This window comes from Ictalurus furcatus, chromosome 2 (genome assembly GCF_023375685.1).
Source record: "Ictalurus furcatus strain D&B chromosome 2, Billie_1.0, whole genome shotgun sequence".
Classification (NCBI taxonomy): Eukaryota; Metazoa; Chordata; class Actinopteri; order Siluriformes; family Ictaluridae; genus Ictalurus; species Ictalurus furcatus.
In genome coordinates this window covers 33,865,090-33,870,480 of record NC_071256.1, presented here as the reverse complement: position 1 = coordinate 33,870,480, position 5,391 = coordinate 33,865,090, and positions in this window count along the sequence as shown.

The following is a 5,391-nucleotide window of genomic DNA, read 5'->3' as shown; positions in this document are numbered from 1 at the left end:
TGTTCGCGTAAATGAATGTGGTCTTTCTTTGTCACGGGAGTGTTACATCTGAGCATTTGCTTCACATCTGACCAGTTATCCTAATCAAGGTTAAAACGTCCCACTTGTGTGATATTTGCTGTGGCCCAGACCTAGTGCTCATCTCTAGTCTCAACCAGATGCCTTTCTGAAAAGCCTTTCTGGTAAGTTCTCTCTGTTTCTCTCTCTTTTTTTAAAATTGTATTTGTATCTGTAATTAATCTAGAATGTATTTGTATTCAGTTGCATCCCTAAGCTGCACAAGCCAAACAGCGGGGCTTAATTAAAAATCCTCCCATCATAACAATTAGATTTATTACTTAGCTCTTGAATTGTAATAAGACTGACTTGCAATTGTAATAAGAATACTGCTTTTAAAGTGCTGCAGGCGGTCTTTTTGAAAGTGAGAGAAATAAGGAATGCGATAAGAGGTTAAGAGAATTCTACAGAGGTTAAGAGTTTTACATTTATTCCCTTAATCAATCCCTTTTTCCTCATTATCAGCTAGTTATTTAAGTGAAGCTCTTTCTTACAGGCCTCAAGAGCAGTAGCTTGTGTGCTACTGGGATTTAGATTATGACCCTTAGATTATCATTAACCAAAGGACTGGAGTTCAACAGCATTCTGTGCTCTGCCTCACATCCAGTATTTCTCACTACAGAGGAAAGTTAAAGCTGGACTTCTTCCTGACTGCACACTGTAAGATCACATGAATATCACCGAGCACTCAGACTGCGATCGCTGACCCTGAAGTGGCATTAAAAACCACTCGGACGCTATCCGTCTGGAAGAGGAAAAAAAAAAAAAGATGAAAAACATAAACTCTTTCAGCAAAGCATGAAATATACATCCTATTTGTTTCCTTTCCTTCAGCAGACCCCTGATGTTTCCTTCCTTACTGATTTCCATTAGTGTTTTTCGCATAATTATTCATAGAAATCGAAACCCACTTTGCTTCATTTTAGCCGAAACAAATAGCACAATTATTTAATAATCTCTGAGTGAAAAATTCTGTAGTATACTAAAGAGGTTCATCATGGAGAGACTTTTTTGTGTCAAGCATTGTTATCGCCTGCTTTGCTCCGTTCCAGATAACGCCACACTATAAATAACGAGATCTAAATAATGCAAAGTGTCACCATGGCCCATTACAGCTTAGGGGAACAATAGGATTAATTCGGGATATGTTATTATGCGGATTTACTGTTCTCTCACAATAAAGGCGAGGCTAATAGCTGGTTCTAAAAGAGAAATCCTGATACGCTCCGAATCGCTTGTAATAAGAAAGTCATTTTCCTTGCGACACACATAACATTAGATGAATCAGTTGATATGAAGAGCTGATGCGGTATTTCCTGTGATGACATAAAGTAGCGAAACTGCCTTTTCAATCCATATTGTTCAATATGTCTATAAATAAGCAGACATCAAAGACTTCCTTTTAAATTTCTAGAACGCTCCAAATATCAGGAAACAGCAGAAAACATAATATATTGATATTAAATCGATTGCTCTCCTGTCTCATCTATCAACCAACACCACCTTTATTACAGTAACTGCAGCTGGAGAGAGAAAGATCGTCGATTAAATGATTTATCGCTTCTTTCCTTCGTCCTTCTGTTCACATGAAAAAAAAACCCAGTTGTTAAAGAATTTTCCAGCAATTTTTTTTTTACACGGCAAAACAATACTTCTGTCATTTCTACAATGTTCAAACCAGTATGATTTTTTTAAACGTTTTACAGCTCGATTCATGAATAAAATAATGATTTTATACACTGTATTAAATGATTCATTGTACTGTATAACTAAGCACTGAAGCAACAAAGGAATCTTGTTCGATTTCAATTTTTTTTTTTGCTTCCTTTTTTAAAGTTTTCAATATTTTGTCACTCTACGTTTAGAGGGGGGAGGGAGGACCCCTTTGCTTTAATTGTATAAGGCAGTAGAATTAAGTCTGAGGTAAAAGCTAGGCAAAGCCAGGTGGCTCATATTTGATATTTTCAGAAAAGCTCCCAAAGAGGCAAAAAAAAAAAGACTTGCTCACGCATTTCACTTCACAATGTCACAACGTCAAGTACAATGTTTTTACTTTCAATAATACAGAAAAAAAAAATGTAATTGTTTTTTATTTCGTTTCAATAAATTTTCTGTGAGTTTTCTGTAAAGAAACATTTCTTTAGCCCTTTTTGGAAGGCGTCAGCACTTTGTACCAGTCAGAATTACAGATGTTACTTCAGATATTCTGATATGGTATTCTGAAGGCTTTGTGGTTCCTTTATAACATGACTGTCTTATTAACTCCAAGAGAACCCATGTCACACCCCTCTTCATCTCCCTCCACTGGCTTCCTGTAGCTGCCTGAATCAAGTTCAAGGCCTTGATGCTCACCTACAAGACCTTGTCAGGAACAGCACCCTCCTACCTCAACTCTCTCCTGAAGGCCTACGTTCCCTCTCGCAATCTGCGATCGATTAGCGACCGACGTTTAGCAGTTCCAACTCAGCGTGGCGCAAGGTCCCTTTCCAGAACCTTCACACTAACTGTTCCTCAGTGGTGGAATGCACTTCCAATCTCAACCCGGACCGCAGAATCTCTCACCATCTTCAAAAAACAGCTAAAGACCCACCTCTTCCGTGAACACCTAACCAACTCGTAATAAATAAATAATTTTTGTTTTAAAAAAGCACTTCTTGTATTGTTCTCTGCTTGATATATCGCTTTGCTTGTATCTTTCTCATTTGTAAGTCGCTTTGGATAAAAGCGTCTGCTAAGTGAATAAATGCAAATGTAAATGTAAACTTCAAAATAGAGAAAACAAAATAGAGAGGTTGTTGAGGGAACGGCTGTTTATAACTGCTATACTGTAAGTGATAACAAGAAGTACCTTGTTTCATGGATGTTCTGCGACATTAAACGTAACTATAAATGGACAAAAAGTGAAGCAGTTTTATCATTGGCAAATAGTCATCGTTTAAGACAAATAAAAGCACGTGAGGACGTGCTGTAGTCAAATTTGCATGGTAAGAGTAACTCCGCTTCATCACACCACAATGTTTTTTCTGTCCATCCATCCATTTTCCATATCGCTTATACTACACAGGGTTATGCGGTAGCCTGGAACCTATCCCAGGGAACTCGGCGCACAAGGCGGGGGACACCCTGGACATACACTTTAGAAATGCCAGTCAGCGTACAATGCATGTCTTTGGACTGGGGGAGGAAACCAGAGTACCAGGAGGAAATCCCTGAAGCACAGGGAGAGCATGCACACTTCGAGGCAGAAGTCGAACCCCTAACCCCGGACGTGCGAGGCAAATATGCTAACCACTAAGCCACCGTGCTCACCCTGTCTTTTATTTTATTTATTTTTTTCTGCAACAGCACGTCCCAAAGTGTTTTATTCTTTCAGTATTCAGCCCTTGTTTTTATTTGAGGGTTACATAGTGTAAACAAAGTGTTGAGATAGATGAGATAAACTTCTCATCATCATAATATGATGAAATATGAATTTTTTTAAAAAAAAAAATTTTCACTTACTATGTCACATCTCAAACTATGGAACAATTGATTATGGAAATGAACAGTGGAAGACTGGGTCAAACTGGTCCAGCAAACGTAGACAAATCCAAGTTATCACTCCAAAAAAAAAAAAAAGAGCCTTTTACAAAAGAGACTGTTTCAAAAAGCCGAAAATGCATCGCAGCTCCTCTTGCAGCTTATCAGAAAAAATCATAAAAGCAGCTTCTGGATGGAACAGCGGGAAAGCAGAACGCCGCTTCTTGTAGCAAGTGTGAATATATTATCGTGCTCCTTTTCCATGCCACAGGGTTCTCCTTGAGATGAATGGAGGCACATAACTTCACGTCTGAACGTGAGGACGTGCGCCTTTAACAATCTTTGAAGCATCGGTTTTTGAAAGGTGGAGTCTTTGATGTAAAATGGTGTTTGATCAAAGAGTACGCTATCATTGCATACAAACCCAGACGTGTTATTCCCCTGGAGGAAACCTTTAACCCAGGATAAATGACAAACTATTGATTTATAGAATGGCTAAAATGGCTCTTCCTTTCTAATCCCTCATTTTTTAAACCACACACATATCCAAATATACAATCTGACAGTCTGCTCACACAGTCCTAAGGGCTGAAACATACCCTACATAGCTAGATGAACGCAAACGACAATGCTTATCCAGAACTGCTAAAGAACGTTCCTGTTGTTCATACTGAGCATGTGTTCTTACTGTGATGGGTATAAAGCTCAGCACTCAAAAGAGTGATAAAGAGACTTTAAACCTTTTTTTTTTTTACCAGGTAACATTGAAATCAGTAGTATAGTGCTTTATAAAATCAAAGAGCCATCCAAGCATTTCCAAAATAGCAGCATAGCCATAGCCATTCACAGCAACCCCACTACGGATAGGTTTCCATTTCATCTTGCCGATTTTCATTTATTTATTTTGCAGAACTAACAGAGCACACAATTTCCTGAGTGTAGAAATGTGATGCCATTACATTACTGTGTATGTTTATATGAACGAACCAGCTCTGCAGCAGACACATTTAACTGCTGCCCTGCCATGACAGTTGACGGGGAAAAACTAGCCTCTGCACTTATTAGACTATAGCACCCCTGGTTGCAGCATTATAAATTTTATCGTGGCTGCTGTGACATTGAATAAAGCATATGTGTTCACGAGGCTTGGACTTAATGAGACAAAAGCACAATAATACTTTTCAAGGAGGTACAGAAACAACAGAGCAGAAATAATCAAAATAACCACGGCTAGACATAGGACAGGTGAACACGATAGACTAGAGTAATCAACCAAAATCTCAAGACAGGGGTAGAAACAGGACCAAAACCATAACAAAAGCACATGTCAAAACAAAAGCACATGAAGTAAACTTAAAACCTACTACTAAAAAAATCTACGAGAGAGCAGTCATACTGGGAAATGTGCCGCACGAGAGAGAAGTCGTGACAATGACAACATCATGAGTTATTCGTCATTAGGACGCAATCACGTCGTGTCACTTTTTTGCTAGTAATTTCTTTAATATTACTAAATGACTATTAATACAACTAATTAGATCAATTCACCTGAGGTTAGTGTATGCCTATGTAGTATTTCCGACGAGCAATGTGGATACACAATTGTGCATCATTGTTTAGTAATAAGGAATTAGATTATACAACTAGACTACAAAAGGTCATACCTAACACAGATGCAAGCCCCTGTGCTTCTCAGCACATTTGGTGGTAGACCAATCTGGTGGTATTTCAGTGTTTCTCTAATCAGCTGATACACTGTGTTTGCTTTGAACACTCCAGGCCACTCAACCACATACACACATAGTTCACACCGGG